Source organism: Gasterosteus aculeatus, chromosome 1 (assembly GCF_964276395.1).
Source record: "Gasterosteus aculeatus chromosome 1, fGasAcu3.hap1.1, whole genome shotgun sequence".
Lineage (NCBI taxonomy): Eukaryota > Metazoa > Chordata > Actinopteri > Perciformes > Gasterosteidae > Gasterosteus > Gasterosteus aculeatus.
The window spans coordinates 25,141,107-25,160,588 of record NC_135688.1 but is presented as its reverse complement, the minus strand read 5'-3'; positions in this window follow the sequence as shown (position 1 = coordinate 25,160,588).

The following is a 19,482-nucleotide window of genomic DNA, read 5'->3' as shown; positions in this document are numbered from 1 at the left end:
AGGAAGAGGTAGTGGTAGACGCAATGTGGACTGTGCTCAATGCTCGTTATCCAATGTTTGGTAAGATGCAACGTGAGAAATCCAATGAACACCACCTACAAGCCAACCGCTGATAGATTTTGGCCGCGGTTGACAAGTCTCTCAACAAACTGGACGCATAAATGTGTCAGCCCAGAGTGTTTGAGGAGGCGTCCACAGAACATTGTTTTCTGGTAGTGATTTATTTATTTTTTTAACACACAAAAAGCAAGCATTAACAATGTGTAATTACATTGTACATTGACCAGATTGAAATTTAATGCACGCCACATTCCTATGAGCTCTTAGTTCAGCATGGTGTTGGTCTTAATATCTTTTAAATAATTTGAGTTATCTGGAAATCAATAATCATGATCTGGGGCATAAAATAACGCCTCCTGAGGCAAAGTCTCTGCAAGTACAATAACCTTAAAAGCTTTAAAGTTGTGGAGTCCATCTTCATTATGTGCATTAAGCTGCCTTTTGTGACCATTTACATTTGGATTTGCCATTTAACACAATCCACAAGTAGCAGATGAAGTATAGTTCAGATGACCTCACGTATATGCTTTCACAAAATAACACACACATACATTGGGTCCATAATGACTTTGTCTGTTTTAATTCCGCATATGAGCTGTTATACTCGAGGCCTATTAAACTCTGTTCCACTCGGTTGCTAGACTAAATTAGTTGAGGTCTTGAACTTGAATGGGAGTAACGTGTCACCATTTACCTGCTCGATTAGTATTCTCTTAGAAAGTAGATGCCATAATCAAAAACAGCGGCCCGATTGACGGGGGGCGGGAGAGATTTTATGAACGGGCAGTCACTCTCTATGCGTATAGAGAAATCTCTGTGGCAGTGTTTTTATGCAGAGGGGAGTGATACATCTTAGCAGTAGCCCTTCTCTAAAAATACTCACCCCGTTGTCTCCTTTTCTTTCTGTTCTTTCTAAATAGAGCAATTCAATGAAATCCAACCGAGACATGGAATGAATCAATTTTCCAACACTGTATCTAACAAGGCTTTTGCTATTTTCCGCCACAAGCTCTTTGTTGCTTTTTAAATTGTGTTGTTTAGTGTGAGGATCCTCTATAATTAGATCATGGTGGGGAGATCTTATTCGGGTCTATAAATTAACATCTGATGAGAGTGGCAGAGTTTTTGTAAGCAAGGAATCAAATGAAGGCACATCAACTTCTGTTGCATTCCTTAAGGTCCGCCTTTATTCAGAATGTGAAAATATAGTAGAAAAATATCACAATGAGCCCCACAATCAGCCTTTCGGCGCCTATGATGTGATTTGGTTCTTATCATCAGAAGGCAACACAGCTATTTTGTTCCCCAGGCTGTCGAACGTCTGAGAACTGCTGTGAATGGCCGACTGGATGTGCCAAGGAGTCTTTGGTTCCCTGTCAGTGGCTGAGGCTGCCCCAAAAGCACACAGCCTGCCCGGAGCTTTTGATTAGATCACCGTATCCGGCTAGCAATTCACATGCTGGACAAAAGAACTATACAGGTTTTACACTATACAATTTACTAGTGACTCAGGGATCAACTTTGAACGAAAGAAATACCCTAAAAGCTTTGGATGTCTAAGGCCTTTTTAAAATGAATTTATAATTAAAAACATGCCAGACGTTGATAATAGAAACCAGCAGGAACTGTCATTGAGGTAGGGGAGTTCTTCTTGTCCATGTGTCCATGACAGACATGGTCCTTCTTATTCCAGGTTCAGCTTCCTGCAAAGCTCGTTCCAAGACTTGCCACTTTATAAAAAAAAAGTTGTCAAAGGCAATTTAGTAAAGAAAGTCAATGAAATGAAACTGCAAAATCGATCTTCAGATATTCGTTTTCTTGAACCGCACTTCATTCCACTGTAATTGTAACATTATATTCATACTGTGCCTCCGTCCTTCCCTCCACAGAGATCTATCAACAATCTTGTTTTATTTTCGGCATTGTAATTTATTGCAAGAATGAGTGTGCACTCTTTGTGATGACCTTAGATCTCATTTTTCAACCTCTGCTTGCTCACCGGTAAAATAATCCAGAGCTGAGGAGGCCGAGGCCTTAAAAATAACATTGGTGGTGAATGAACACTCGCCTCCTTATATGACACTGTGTTCACACACTTCAGGTCCTATAAAAGAATATCAAGCCTATTGTGGTTCTTTGTCCTCATCCTCATATCCTCTGTCTCTATTTCCCTCTGACATCCCCCTTTATTCAAGGGTGTTCTATCATTTACCCTTTGTCAAGGTTTCCTTCTTCTCTTCCTCTGCCTCTGTCCCCTTTGTTCTTTTCTATCCTTCTCACCCTTCTCCTAACAGCTTGTCATTGCCCCACTGAACACCGGTTTGCCCTGGATGGCTTACATAAGTAGGAAGTCTGATACATGGCGCCGGCTTGATGAAATGTATTGATCATGCTTAAACTCCCATCTAATCAAACTGCCTTGAAGACAGGTTGAAGAATGTTGCAGTTTTCCTACTCTTGTAATAAGTCCATGTACTCTTTTTATATAGAAACTCCTTGCGCTTGGCAAAGTCAAATTAATCTTAATTATCACCCTCTGTTACTCAGTGTGAGCCACTTGTTAGAAGCGCAACATTATTGCCATTGAATGTCAGATTTGAACCGCCACTAAAGAGGAAAGTATTCAATGGCTCACACAAGTTCATACGTGTTGCCCGAAAAGAACACAAGACTTTAGATTGTTGAACATGCTCCACAGTAATTCCTATTGACTAGAGTAATCATAATAATGCATTGGCATTTACAGGAGACAATGGGGTAGAAAATCCTTGTTCAGCAGAAAAGGGTGTTCAGGGTTTTGTCTAACAAAACCTTAGAGCCAGGATCAATTCTTCTGCAAAGAACCTTTTGCAACTAAAGTGCAAGTCCATTCCTTTTCCAATTTTAAAAGTTTTCATTTCTGTACATTCCCAGTAGTTTACTTTAAATATAAACAACATTTTGGTTGAACAACACATCAGTTAGTGTCAAATTGCACTTTCCCCAAGCTCCCCTGAAAACCTTCTGAACTGACTTAATTTGTATGTATATTATATCCAACGTGATGCAGTTTTTTGTTATTGGCTTGATTAGCGTAGCCATTTAAAAAATAAACAAACAAAGCAACCCTGTAGAAAAAGGAATATTAATGCAAAACTGAAATGCGAGAGTGTGCTGCATCGACGATACAGTAGTATGCTGAGGTACCAGTGGAGGTCATGTTGCCAGATTGAATACTTCTGCAGGTTATTATCCACATTTAAAAATAATTCATTGAAGGCTTCAAGTTGAGTCAGGTACACGGTTTCTGAATAGTCTCTATAGAGCTACAAACGCAACCCTGAAAAATCGTGTCAGAATAGTTTTGATGCCCTTAAGTTGTAATGGGACAATAATCCAGTGCACAATCAGCAGAGCAGAGAAGGAGAACAGCGAAGCTATTTTCCTGGTACTGGTTTTAATAGCCCAAAAAAAGGTTTGATATGGGCACAAGTCAGCAAGGCCCCTGTGAAACTCTGATTTTCTCACAGTGGATAGTCATTATGATGGAGAAGACATTGTGGAGGTCAATGTAAATTACTGCAGAATTGCAGTTTATTGCAACGTTGTGTCATTTGCTGAGGGAAGGCAAATGACAACGTTCACAACGATGAAAGATCTTTCCAACGTGTAATTTTGCTTGAAAGTCTCTCCCCTGGCTACAGAAACTTCAAGTATTAGTAACTTCAAAGTTGACGCCGTAGCAGAGACAGTGTGTGGGAGCAAAAGAAAAAATGGGCCGGGATGAATGTGGCTGCATCTATATTTCCACTGCAAACAGGCATGACAACACCAAAGGAACATACTGTATACTAGTGTACACAGCATTTCCCACACTAATAAGATCTAAAAATCATGGCCAGCAGCCAATGTATACAAACATCCATTAATGCATTCATTATTTCAGCCAACTTTCTATGATTTGATTGAAATTCAGAAAATCCCTATAAACACCTTGGCCTTTTTCAATTTGCCCTTGACATTTGAAACGTATCAGTATTGTTCGCCTAAGATCACAATGTTGGATTGTTCTTGAACATTCCGACGGCATTGCTTCTAGGAATGCCAAACTATTGAAAACGGTCCTTATATTTCCCCATGAACCAGTCTCAATTTTTATCTTGCATCACCAGCAGGCCGACATTCCTGGTATTTTGTCTTGACAATTACTGTGTGTTGGGACATCCGGTACAAGTATTCACCGGTCCAAGTTAATAAACTGACTGATAATCCCCTTATTCACTACCTCGCTAACTGTTTTACATCCCTGAATTATCAGTCAGCTTGGTGAGGTCCTCACATCACCGAGAGTCCAGATAAGGGCAGCAAGACACGTCCGAATTAACACGGCGGATTGGGAGAATTAGCTGGATGCACGTTGAGGTCCTCTGCCTGGTTGGAACACTCAGGTTTCCCCCTTTCTGTGTTTGGTGCATCACATTATGCAGAAAGTACACTATTTATCTCCCCTCTCTTTTTTTAGAAAGCAGGGTTCAAACACGCTCCTGACAAGTGCTGCCATCACTCATTTGGACACTTGTGTTCTCATCATTGGCCGCCCCCCTCCCCTATTCTCTGGCTCCTTGGCACAAACCTGCTGACGTTGAATAATACTTTCTATGGGCTGCTGGACTCGTAGGGGGATTTTAGCTAATGTCCCCTCTAACCAGGGTAAGTCTGAATCAGCCAGAACGGTTCCAAACGCCTGTTCATCGTTCCACATTAATCTTTTTGGTGAACTGATTCTGAACTCCTCATCAGCAAGGAGGAGGGTGTGTAATTACGTGGGGGATCTGCTGGGGACGAAAGAAGAGGCACGGCGATCCCACCTCCCTTCTTAACTATCTCACAAATGCGGCTCAAACACCCTACCTCTGTTTGCCAACACTTTGTCTTTCTTCGTGTGAAAGAGGAAAAAAAAAGCACTCCGCAAGCGAGCCTTTTATATTCAGCAGCAGTTGCAGCTATCGTCTGCCCTCACCAACTTCATCACTCATCAAGCTGTTGGAAATCCTCAATACCTGGGTCTCTCTTTCCCTTTCCTAATGGAAAGAATACCAATGTTTCTGTGAGGTTGTATTGCATAAAAACAAACTGATCTACTGCTCCTGTTTTAAGTCTCCTCTGCATGTTGGCCGAGCATTTTTTCCTTCAAACTAAAAAGGGCTCAGCAAAAGTAGTTGCGTATCTGGTTTGGTTGTGCGTCTTGTAAAAGCTTTGCTTCGATGTAGAGTGAAGTAGGCTGCTGAGGTGGAGGAGGGTTGGAGAGTTCTGTGGTAACCTAAATAATTACACGCCCTGTACTCCCACAGTGATTAATTATATCTGCGGGAAGGGATTTCTTATTTTAGAGCCCTCCCCACACAAGGGTTGTTGGGGAGAGAGACAAAAAAATAAAAAATAAAGACCAAATTCAAAGAGGCCATTATCAAACCTTTGACAGATTTGGGCTGTATGCAACACTTGCAGAGTAATATATATTTTGCTTTCTGGTTAGCTTGAAAAAGCTGAGGATTTAAAGTGAATCAATGTTTTGCAGTTGGCTTAATTAACTGAATTGGATGATTATTATGGGGTATTGCGAGGAACTCTCTAGTGTTGCATTCAGCTTTTGGGACGGATTAGTACTTCTCATGCCCAGTACCTCACAGAATTTCTTGAATTTCCCTCATCTGTTCGTGCCAGAGAAGGTTTGTGAACATACATGTCTCATTTGGCTGGAAGGTGTTTCCCATCCGGCTGAATTTAAAGGTGTGTAATTGGGATTTTAAAATCATCCTTTGTCTGATCAGAACCTCAACTTTTCACCCGGATATTTTTGCAAACAAACAAATAATCCTTACCCCAGGGATGGTTTGAAGCTACTCAGTCAAGTCCAGAAAGGATTAACATTTTGGAACCAATAATTCCATGAACTGACATAATTAAATCTCCTAAAATAATTGCAAACTCAAAAATCATACTCAGTTAGCTGCAACCTGCAAGAACCCCAGTCTTTTCTTCCTTGTACATCTTGTTTTAGCTGTAATTTTTTTAATATGCAATGCTGCAGTGGTAATATGATATATTCCAATTTATTATGCAGTACTTTTCTCTCATTTATCAAGGCGAGGGGAGGTGAGGTCAGCGAGTGCAGATCACTGCCCAATGGCGCCATGCGGAGGTCTCCATCCTCTGGCTCTGCACTGATTCGCCTGGCAGAGGCAAATTGAGCACCAGCCCTCTTCGGCTTACCTAAATGGCACCTGATCTCCCAAAGGCCCGTAACCCATTCGTGTCTGTGACAATGCTGGTGACGCAGTGAACCTGCTCGTTTTGTTGAGAACTTTCTGGTGATGATGGGCCTCTCCATTGTGTCAAACTGGTACATGGTGTGAAAACAAAAGAAAGTTTGCCTTCCTTGGACAGTGGAACATGCTGGCTTAAAGAAGGCTTACTCCACTCTTTTCTTATGTGCTTAGGGGATGCTCGTGCTGAGTACGCAGCTGAAGTGTGGGCCATTGTCTAGTTTAGGAACATGTTCAACCCCCTTATACTTGACCGGAGTTGCAGTATGCTTTACTGGAGAAAGCCGCGTTGAACAAGAGATGGCTTTCTCTAATTTGCATCTATGCAGCATCATAGCTGTGGAGCTGGTCGGTGTTCCTGAGTTCACCAGAGATCTACAGGAAAATTGCCAAGTTTGATAGAAAATGTCATGCTAACTCTGGAGGTGTCTTTTGTGCTCAATAGCTGAATTATGGCACTTTTGAGCAGTAGGAAGCCGCTTCCTGCTGTGTTGCTTTTCTGGGGCACACAAAGTATCTCTGCAGAATAATGACACCTCGGAGGTTGAAATGACATTCGCATTAAATCTAGCAATTACGGCGAGGCTTGGAAGTTATTCATGTATGTGTCAGAGAAGTACCTTAAAAAGAGGTGTCTTTAGGTGTCTTTGCGCCACATCTACTCGTATGATGTAACTGTTGCACTGAAGTTGACAGGCTATTTACGAGGGAAACTTAATTTAACACAGCTTAAGAAGTTGTGTCAAGTGAGCACCTGTCATTGCATGCCTGTTATTTTGCTACCTAGTTTCAAGGTCACCTAGGGTGTACATTGTTTATACCACTTATTTCTTTCCAAGCTCCATCACAATGCTTTTTTTTAAATATTTGAACAAATATTTCGCACATGGGAAACATTTAAAAAAAATGAAAAGTACTTTTGATTATCTTGCCTCGATGCTGGCCATGAATGCTCAATAGATTTATTTTTTTTGTGGAAGAACTGAAAGTTGCATACAATCTCTTAACTGTCAAGTATGTCTTGGCCTTTACTGCTGAAAAGCTGCCAACATCAGCTCAATTTAACACTGAAAGGTTGGACGCTTTAGTGGTATATAAAATGTGTACAGCAGTGTTTTTAACTAATTTCCTATGAATGGATTACACAATGAAATGAATTATACGGTCAGGATTCAGTCTCATCAAAAGCCTTTTTAGCTTTCCAATTGGAAACCAGCAAACAAAGCTAATGGATAGAATCTGTGAAAGAGTCAAACGGCATCAAGTCAAAAAATGTATGTAACGTCAGAGAGAAAGTAAAGTACTATAATGACCACATCTCATACTAGCAGGCTTTGACTGATGAAAGAATAAGGAGAAGTTGGTCAATTTTCTCTGAGCTGGCACAGACCTGATAAGACCGATTATATCACTGTGCTGGCCACCAATTTGGAAAGCTTCTCCTAGACATAACTTAAGCCAATCAGTGAATGATGTCTTGTCGTCTCATAAAAAATAAAATAAAAATCTTGCAATTTATTTGTCAGAAGATTGGCAGCTCCTACAATTTCCTAAACCCTGAGATACAAAGAAATTCCAATTTTGGGAGAATTATGCAGTTTCATCGACTTCAATAAGAGTGAATATTGCTCATTTCGGCCCTCGAGTCCTGGAAATGATAGACGAGTTGCTGAGCAGAAAAGTGACGGCTGAATGATATGAAACTGGATATTCAATTCCTTTTTTTTGAATGAAGGGTGATGGGGTTCAAGCAAAAGAGAAAAAGACTGAGATGGAGTGTATAAAAAAACGGGAGCCGGTTAGGGCTTGGCCAGGGCAATGGAAAAGATTAAGAATAAGGTAAGGTACATTTCAATGAAATAGAGCTTTATTATTCACACCAGAGCGGGATGCTAAGAAGCTCTCAAAGGGCCCTTAAAGTGATCTTTGGCGTTATCAAACCCGGCAAAAACTATTTAAAGTGGAACTAGAGAGTTAAAGTTGCTTTCAATTATAAAAAACGTTATCAAAAAGACAACAAGTTGATTCCTTAAATTAAGTAAAAAGACTTGGCAAATAGAAACTACAAATTGAAACAAAAGTTGAGATGAAACAGCAGAGACAATTTGCAGTAATTTAAAAAGGCTCAAGTCGTCCTACTCATCCCCCCTCCACGTCTGTGTGATGCAACAGCAACACCGAAAAAATTCAGAGTGAGTCAGACACGTGCACCAGACTGTGAACCAAACCCTGGAGAGTGTTGTGAAAGAAGTGTGCGAGATAAAACACAGGATTTAAATTTTACAAAAGCCGAGAGTCAAGCAGGGCAGGCTTTGTTGGCAGAACAGAAAATAAAACTCTGAATTAAAAAAATAACTTTGTTTCATTTCGTCTCCATCATCCTTAGCAGATAAAACTGGATAAAAAACGGTCAGCAGCAGTACACATGAATGCCTCATAATCATTTTACATTCATGTATTTTCGCAGCATTTAAGCTTTTAAAGTTTAGCATTAAAAGCTGGTGGCCTCAGCATCTTAAAAAAATATAGATCGTCTGTTGACCTCAAAAAGCGGACTCCAAGGAGGGGCTCCTCACTTTTCTAAAAGAATGTTTTTTTTTGTGTTTGCCTCCTGCCTTTGAATCCTCTACCAAGGCCTTGTATGCCAAAGGAACCCTTTTAATTCGTCAGCGAGGGTGAGGAGGAGAAAGGAGGGGGTGGGTGGGGGCAGTCGAAGGCTGTTCTGGATCATTGGACAGACAGCGAGTGAAGTCTGAAAGACGGAGAGAGAGAGCGGAGCAATAGGCGGAGAAGGGGAGTGACTCGGTAATTTAAAAAGTCTCCCTCAAAGAACGAATAAAGGACTTTGCAAACAGTAGAGTAGAGAGACCTCCACCATTTAATTATCAGGTAATTGTAAAGTCCAACAACAGCACTGGAAGCAGGAGACAAGGGAAGAAGGACGGCTCCATGAAAATGTAATTAGCTGAATATCATTTGCCTTACTCCACCAGCCAACATAGAATTTAAGGGGACCAAGAAATAAAAGCAGACGGGTGCCTTTTTAAAGATAAATATAAACCCAGTGTCACTGTTTAGATCTTCTGTGACTTGGATCAATATGCAATTACCACCGGGAGGAAGAAACACCATCTCTCCCCATCTTCTCACTCTCTCTTAAACGCTCTTTATTTCCAGGGAGAGAAACCAACTGGCTGTGATTGAGACTGACAGCGTGTCCAAAACGGCCCACAGATTTTTTTTCAATAAAGAGATATATAGCTAAGTGGCACTTTCCTCTACCTACAATAACTGTTGTGCACAACGGTGATGGCCCGCAGGGAAGGTTGATAAAATTAATCTTTGCAGTCGGGGGGAGGGAGGGGCTCAGTTCAATCCACTGGAACTGATAGACATGGAGGCAGAGGAGCATACCCTTCATTCAGCTTCAGTAGCAAAAGCTCATCATTTGTCCTGTGACTGCTACCAACAGCTCCCATTCAAGAAATAGGACTATTACTACAGCAGGAGGTAGAGTTACTGGCAGTGTGATAACAACACATTAACCATACTGGTTCATATTACCACGCAGATACGAGATATTTCTGAGGACCGAGCTTTAAGGGAACAATTTACAGCTCCCCTCGTACAAAAAACTAAGAGTAGCAGATATATAACTTATTTTAAAGGGGGGAAAAAAGATTGGCCTATTTTGTGTCTTACTTTTAGTCATCCTTGGTTTCCCGTTTTACGTGTCAGTAATCACCTGTCTTCTAGTTCCAGAGTCTCTACCTCCTGAACTTGTGAGTTCCCGGCCTGCTTCATTGCCTTCCTCACTCTGATTTTAAATCACCTTTTGCTTCGTAATCCTACTCTTTACTCAAGATTTAGTCTCTGGTCTCTCTGCCTCACACTGTCCCGGTTTGGATTTGTCCATCTGGTTCGACTGTACACAAGCAACGGCTATGATTTATTGGAACCGGCATATTTGAGTCTTTCCTTTTTGGGAAAAAAAGGGCAAAACACGTCATCTTACAAATGAAATAGCACACTTTAAATGGACTATTGCCTCATATTGCTTCTAACCCATTTCGACCGACAGAAATCTGGAACTGTGAAAATTCACTATTATCCCAGTTTTCAGAAAGTTGACCAACACATAACAGTGAACTAAAGAATCATTTTGGAAATATTAACAAGTCTTCCCATTAGCTTTGAGGAGTAAGAACGGCAGGTCCAAAATTAAGAAAGACTTTACATACCCTCCCTTTTGGTTCCTGTCCTTTTGCATCCCGGCCTACCAATGCTCCAAGAGTCCGACCGGCAGCCCCAACAAACCCGGAGTGATGCCGACCGTACTCTCCCCTTAGAAGTACAATGTGCCTGATCCTATTTTGCCGCCAACTAGCGATCCAGGGGTCATTGTGTTTCTCTGCCTCTTTGTCAGAACACACATTGTGTGCGACAGCAAATAGTCGAACCAGCTACTGGCCTTGGAACGTCATGACAGCCCCGCGCTGCACCGAGCTTCCAGAATAAACAGCTGCTGTGGACCGATTGTGTCCCGTCAACGGGGACCGAGAGCGACATAGTTCGTCTATAGTGTGTCCAAGACGACGCTCCATCTCCCCGCTGGACGTACACTGTGAATCGACTAATTCCTGTTACCGTCGCTCTCTCTGAGGCAAGTGCATGCGAGCACAAAGAGACCGGCTTAATAACGGAAGAATGAATTTGGCGAAATCCTAAATTAATAAGGAAAGATGTTTTTGGATTCATCAGATGTGGCCCCCGGACGGAGGATGTTCTTTTATGTGTCTGCAAACAATTAGAACGATACATTACCAACAATGTTTACATGAAATTACATTTTTTATGAAAGGCTTCTTTGCTGCAGCTCGAGTCCTCACTAGGACGAGAACAGTGGACCACATCACTCCTGTTCTCAGGTCTTTTACACTGGCTTCCTTTTAAAAGAAAGAATTGACTTCAAAAACCACTGAATGGTTCAGGGCCAAAGTACATTTCTGATCTGCTGATACCTTATGAACCGCCACAAACCCTCACGTCGTCTGGGACTGGTCTACTGTTCCCAGAGTCAGAACTGAACATGGAGAAGCAGCGTTCAGTTTTTCTGCTCCACAATATCTGGAACAAAGTCCCAGAAAGCTGCAGGTCTGCAGAGTCCTTTAGCTCCTTTATATCCAGATGATTGCCTTGCCGACGTCTCCCTCCGTAGCCTCATTAGCATTAATAAGGTGCTCCATAGATGTACTTAATTTTTTATTGAGTGTTTCAATTTGCTTGATGCTGTAACTCAACATTTATTTTATAGCGTTATTGATTACTTTGAATACACATACAAGACACATGTTCATCAAATATGATGCATTATTGGAGACTATGGTCTCCGCACACCCACAAGGGTGTTTCATCTTCTTGTGAATGATTAAATCTCTGTTTGAAGTTGTGCGCTGTTGTACACTCACTCATATTTCTTTGTGTCATTGTCTGTAATAAGGCTAATCCACATATGTAATAAACATGGTTAAAGAGACCTGGGGACGCGTTTTAATACTGTGAAAAGAGACATTTAGCTGAAGGAGTATGACTTTTATTTTATTTTATCGTATTTATATACTTTAATTCATACGTGTTCCAATGTGTGTTTTTGTACCAATCACAACTGGAATGTAAAGCAGTTCTCAAAAGACCAAAATAATATTTAATAAATAAATGATAGTGGCGCGGAGTTCCTGTGTACTGGGTGACTACAGATATTCCCCCAAACGACAAAGAACGAAAGCTTCCTTTGTGACACACTTCCGTTGGCGTTGAGTAAGGTTCCCGCAGTCTCAGTGCCATGAATAATGCAGCATTGTTTGGAAGTATTTGAGGGGTCTCCCCACACAACCCCCCCCCCGCCTCCCACCACCACCTTCCTCCCTCTCTTTTACACACATTCTCCCCTCCGCATGTCACAAAACATGACATTCAAATCCTCCAGCGTGAACCGCCATCTCCCCGCACATCTTCTCCTGAGTGTTTGAAATCGACGCAGACTTAAGAGGCGTATCACACATTCTTCTTATGACGAGTGACTCTTGAAGAATGATGTATGAATATGGAAATATGAGGGCTAATGGAGACCTCTCAAGCACTTTGAGCAAGCACGAGCACGACTATCACGTTCCCCTCCGTCCCTGTCGCAGATGTTGCTGTTAAAAGCGCAAAGACTAAATAAAAGTCATTGTTTGCTGGAGTGTAATATGGGGGGAAACACTGTCATACATATTTACAAAGCTGTATTAATTATTCATTACATCTGTCAAACAGACTGTCTGTTGATGCATTTTCAGTTTCTTTCTTTTGGCGGCCTGCTGCGTTTACAGTGAGAGAAAAAGCAAATAGGCTGAGACTTGTTTTTGTACTTAATCAATGTCAATGGAAAGATACTGGGAGATGTAGGATTTTCAGTTCAAGCACGTTGATTCCAAGGGCTGGAAAACTGACCTATTCACAATACATGAAGAGGCATGTCTTGTAGAGCAGAAGAAACTTTGTATCTAAAAGAAAATTAATGAAAGATATGAGGGTCTTTTTCTGTATAGTAAAGTTAGTTTCTCCTTTTGTGTGTGTGTGTTTTTCGTGCACTGAATAGTTTTATTTTCGAAGGGATATTAATATTTAATTCAAGCATGTTTCAAGCATGTAATACTGTATTAATACAGCACTGTATTTGTGTAATCTTGTCACGACAGAACCGCATGTGTGAAATCTATTTTTCTAGGCCATGGGAGTCCTCGGCTTCTTTGGGCTCTCCATCTAGGCCATCAGGGAGTCCACAAGGGGCTCGACAAAATCCTGATTCCAGATACATACACAACACACAACACACACACACACACACACACATGCTTGGTTCCAGTACGAAGCAAGTTGTTCCCTCAGAGCACCTAGGGGACAGCTTTAGCCACCAGCCACCAGTCCCTAAATCCACTGACTGATCCGGTGCCCGGACAGTCGGGCCCTTCCCTGCCACCGCACAATCTTTCAACCTTCACTTGCTGCTGCGAAGCCTCCGGTACTCCTCACTGTGTCTCTAAAAAAAAAAAAAGGCACAAGGACAAATTAAAAATGAGGATAGTGCAGACGGAAGCTTTAATGTGGCTCGAGAGATCTAACCCGAAGGTGGAACCGGTGACAAAGACGGCATTTGATGGAACATCAAGCGGCTTGATCATCAAAGCGTGAAGTAACCGGGTTCTGGCACCTGAAGCTTTTTTTGGGGAGAGGGGTTTTCCAACTAAAAAGGGTTTGCTTTTGTTGTCAGAGTCGAGGCAGTCGAGCATCCAAACAATGCTAATCGCAAGGAAATATTGTTTTTGAGTTTGTGTCAAGCGATGGGAGTCAACACTTCCCGCTCTGCTGTCTCCCGGTTGGGGGGGGGGCGTCTGAAACATCTAGGGTGCTGACACATCGCTGCAGAGAGCGCTCCTAACCAAAAGCCGTCTCTGTCACTTCATCTAACTTCTGAGACGTATTAAAAGGAAGCGACTTGCTGAATTGATCTGTACATGTTGATATTCTTATTCCTATTTTTTGGGGATGTACTGTAATTATCTCAACTATTTAAATAGAGGGCAAACATTTCCTCTAGTGACTTGCAAATCCATTATTGCCTGCTTAATTGGCTTGGCAAGACTCGCCCCCTCTTTCCCTCGCTTGTTCGCTCAAAGATTAGAATCCAGCAGCAGATTTATAATTTGAAATGGAAGAAAGTGCAGTCAAAATGATTAGCCAGAGCTGAAAAAAGAAAAAGAAAATCATATTCAAGTATTGCAGGGCGCCACAATGTGCATCAGTGAACTTTGCCCATAATGCACAAAATCAGCATAACAAAGTGTATTTAATGCTAAAGCCATTTCAATTCAGTGTACTTTTCTTTCTCCCTTATGCACACGCATACAGTTCTGTCATATAAAATGGCTCTAGAACTCAACAAAGAGGGTGTGCACGCCGAGAATAGGCGCCGTCAGTGCGTATTTAGATAAATGGGTGTGAAAAAAGGGCCCGTCAGCTTGCATAGATCTACATGTGGCCTCACATCCACCTCTTACACCTGTTGTTGTTTTCCACCCTGAAGGGCTTCCTTGAAGTGGCAATGCTCCTTTTAGATTTCGTGGAAGCTCTTTAGAGTAGAACGCATCAAGTAGAGCTTTTCACTTGTGACTTGATTTGGGAGAATTCTCAATTATCGGTTTCTTTTTTTTTTGTTCTGGCACATTCATTGACTTGGTTTTAAATGGTTTATAGAGAATACCTTGTGCATTAGCTTTTTAAGCATGATTAGCTTATCATAAAGACTGGAGGCAGGGGGAGACAATTAGCCTGGCTTGGTACAAATGCTAAGAGAAAATGTCAACTAGCTGTAACTACAATCATACATTTAACAGATACAAAAAACTACTTTATTGTTAAAACTATGTTATGTTTTCATGAGTAGCATTTATTTGCAGAATGTGTTCCCTGCAGAGGCCATTCCTTATACGAAAGCAGCTAATGTCCCAGATAAGATTAATGTAGTTTAGGTATATCTGAACAGTAAACACATGTAAAGGATGTGTTTGAAAAATGGTTCCATCAGCTTCCTAGTAGTATATAAAAAGAAACAATCCCAGCCATTCGGACAATTACATGCATTAATGATTAAGCCGCAATCTGTAAAATAAGCCACGGCTACATAAAACATTTATTCCTTGTTTGCATGCCTAGCTTTGAGGAGATCATTCTCGCTGCACGACTTGATACCTTTGCTCTGCTGTTCAAATACGTCCATATCCAAAACCCATTACTTCTTTTTTGTTTTTCGCTAAAACAACATCCAAATGACTCGACCCCAGGTAGTTTTCTCGGAAGAACAATCAGTGCTTTGGAGTTATAGTTAAATACAAGCTCTTTCATACGGATCATATTACTCGTATCCGCCCTCAGAGAGTGGGGCTGAATAATAAGCCGTCTTTAAAGCACTGACATGGCTTTTGCTTCCTAATGATTGATTTTGCGATAGAGTGATTAACTGATGTATAGGTCTGTTAAACTTCCAAAAGTATATTTTGTAGCCTGAGCATGAACCCTTAAGTGCACTTGTAACCTTAAAAGCCTTCAAGCTCGCCGACTAGAGTCAAACGAATGGACTTGACTTGGTTATGGTTCAGTGCTGTTGTGCCTCTGCACGGCGAAGCTAATACGTCAATCCCACCCACCTCCTGATACAACGAAGATGCACTTAGCGCATTGTCAGCAGCTCCAATCATTAAAGCACCTGGTCAAATTTGCATGTTACCGTTTCAACATTTTTAAAATCCCCCCGCTCGCGCAGGCCCGAGCCCAAGTCATGGTGGAAAACAAAAAGGGAAGGGCTCCCCACGCAACTCCTCGTCATGCTTTGACCATCAATCACGGCTGTCAGAGCAGCTGTGGGCTCCCGCTCGGTGGAGGGAACTCACACCGGAGCGGTGATGAATGCACAGGCTTTAGTCTGCTGCGTTTTGATTAGAGTCGCCTTTCGACAGGTAGCATTGTGTAAAAAGCGAACAAAGCGGATGATGTGACAATGGGGCTGATGCAAAAAAGTGATACAAATAGTGCGATTTGATGATTCTTATTTTACAAAATGAACTGAGACATTCTCCGACGCAGCCCCAAAAGGGGCCAAGGGCATAAATAGGAGCGGGAGGGGGGGCAGGGGGGGACATTGAACATTCACTTCTCACCCCCTTTCTTCTGGCATCTTGGCTCCAACCCAAACCATCTTGCAACTTGGCTTTTATCTTGATGTCCATTAGAGTAAACCAAAGCTTCATTACGCAGGCTGCAACATCCCAAAGCTACACTCCTGTTAGCTCTGTGATTGCACATTGTACATTAATGACCTTTTCAAGGTAACATAATCTGTCTACTGTCTTATAAATCCCTGGTAAATTATTGCAAACTTCCTCTGTGGTAGTTTTTGCAACAGCAGGTGTTTCGGGAACACGTTTTTTCCACTCTGATACTCACGGAGAGAAAAAACCCTTTCCACTCGATGTGTAACCATCTGCGAAAACTTTTTAAAACGTTTTTTATTCTGCTTTACGCGAGAAACAACAGCTTCTCATGGTGATACTCTTTACAGCCTCGCTGAATGTTAATGATATTGCTGTTTCACCTTTAAATACCTCAAATAATCTCCTGTCCCTGCTGGCGTGAATGTAAATTGCATCAGCACGAAGCATTTATCAAATCTGATACTCCTCAAGGATGGTCTACAGGATCAGTCATTATTATTTAATAGATGAATAATTGGTGACGTGGAAGGCTATCTGTATATTTTAAATATCTTTTTCTGAAATAAAACGTGTTACATTTAATGTGGCACTGCAAGTACCGAATCCATTTAGTGGCATGATTGGTGGAGTGACACAGACACTTAGCAATAGTACGCTTTCACTTTCCCATACTATGCATTCTAGGCTGCCTCATTAGCCTTCATTCCATTAAAGGGCCAAATTAGGCATCCAGGGTTTAGTAATTGTTGATGTGAAGCAATTTCTTACAGAGCACCGTTCTATAATCCACCACTGCATCTTGTTATCAACGGAGGCGAGGTGCCACTTGGATTGTACCTTCAGACTGTAATGGTTTTCTGATTCCGCATCATCATCATTTCGAATGGATCCTGGACCCGAAGACCTGTTCCGGACCTTCCTGGGTCATGATGGAAATTGCAAGCAGCACCAATTGGCCTCTTGACACGCGAGCCAGATGAAACCTCCCAAGTTAATCAAATCACATGTCATGTTCTCTGCCGAAAAAAAGAATCTGCCTTCTATTATTGCAGACCTTTCCAACAGCACTAAAACACCTTATGCATGATGATTTTGAATTGAGTAATAAGCTAAGGCTTTAAGATTACATATTTTCTTCTTTTCTATTTTATTGTTACATCGACAAAGGGTTGAATAAAATAAATCACCCTTACACAATAAGCCGTACATGGAACTTGATTTATCAAGCAAAATAGTGACATCCAAGTCCACCCAAGTTTTTGGAATATTTATTTTTAATACAGCATCATCAAATAAACCAACCAATGGTGCAGCCCTGCACTGTATATACCCCTGAAATGTTTTCTTTCAGAGCCATTGAACTATTCCCTTGCCCATTGCATTTGGCAGCGAGCCTGTGTACCACCAAATCTTCGACAACACAAATCCCATAAACCGATTCCACAACATCATACTCCCCTCAAATTGTGCACGTAATCGAGAGAAGTCCATGTCTATAATCAGACTCAATCTGCTTTGACGAACATTCAAAACACATTTATTGCTCAGTGTCAGACGGTGCTTATTCTTGACTCCTGAGAAGCATATTATGTGAAGATGGAGCTCTTTCTAACTGCAGTACCTGGACTAAACCTTTGTTCGCATTCATAATGGTTGTCTGGCAGACTGACACTATAGCAGTTACCGTGCCAACCGTACCAAACCATGCCAATGTGCTGGCAAACTGGTGCCAAAAAAATGAATAAAAAAAGCTCATATAGAAAAAAATGCAACAAATATTGTCAGCTGCGTGACCCAGTATTTATCACCTCATAACTATTATGCTAATAGTAAAATCCGTCATAAGACGTTTAAGAAAAATACATACACAAGACAGGTTCGAGCAAAAGATACATGTAGAGCTCAACATTGCGTGAACTTTCATTTGCATTTAATTACTTAATTATCTTTAAGAGACCTGATTATAATATGATATGTTAAATGAAGCTGATCTATGATAATAGCTTTTGTGTTTGGAGGAACCCATTAGCCTTTGCGAGGGGAAGATTCATGTTTGTGCGCACTGAAAAAAAAAAGCCATCTGTGTGCGGGTGCAAACATTCCCAGACACACTCCACTGTTCAGACAAACTTTTAAACAAGTTATATCTATAAAACACGCCATCATCACCCTGGTGCTACTTCATCAAGGGTATCTCCCCTCGGCAGTACACAGAGTCATTTAGGGCCAAAAAAGAAAGGACAGTTATTCCCCTCTCTTTGACGCCATGATGTCTCTCCGGTTAGCCACACTGCAAGAGTCCCTTTTCCAAAGGGAGGGAACACCCTGCTGAATTCCATCTCTGGATCAGCCGGAGTTCCGCGGATGCATTTGTCCACCCCCACAGGATAGACCTCCGTTAATACGATTACAGAGACTTTAACTTTGATTTAATGCATCTCCGCAGCAAGATTCTGATAGGCGGCATGAACGGCACATCCGCTTATTGTCGCTCGGCGCACGCTACATACGAGTTGACTTATTACTGCACAATACTGACTAAGTGGGAAATCTCTTTGGACATGGCTCCCCCAACGTATGTGAGATTTAATTCGATTTTCTGTTCAGGCTTAAGTTAAGTGCTTCTAAAGTTTTCTTGTCCCACAACAAGAGGTTGAGAGGGCAGCCATGGTCTCCGCTTGATTTGCCCTTTCAACAATAAGCCACGATTTGGTCGAATACAGAGCGCTTACAGCAACATGGCAGCATTAGCGGGCGAGAGTATTTGGTGCAAAACTGGATTAAGCCTAATCCTGCAGTACATTCATTTCTTTCAATGCAGATCTCTTGTAAGTGCGTGTTTTGTGGGACTATTGGCTTAATCCTTGTGTTTGGAAGCGACGTGAGGTGCACGGAGGAGTGTTTCCTTGACCTTATTTGTCCTCGACTTTTAATATCCACTCTGCAGAGTTAAAAAGGCTGGAGAATGTCTCGGTGGGCGTTGTCAATTCAAACGAGAATGTTCGGTGACTGAGCAGGTATTCAGTTTATACGTCACCACACCTAGAGAGGGAGAGGGGGGAGACGGGTGTGAACATTGTGCTGCTAATAAGTGCATTCCGGTAGTCTTGCACACATTTGAAGGCTGTCTCACGGATGGTCAGGCCAGTGTACCGCTTCTGCCCAAGGAAACTAGAAGGCTCATTGGCATGAATTCAAAACCAAAGAAAGAAGATCAACATGTCCGGCCTCAGAAAGGCATGGAAATAAGCTCGGTAGAAAACAGCCCAGAGCTGTGAGTGACGAATCCAATGGTTGCTACTGCTGAA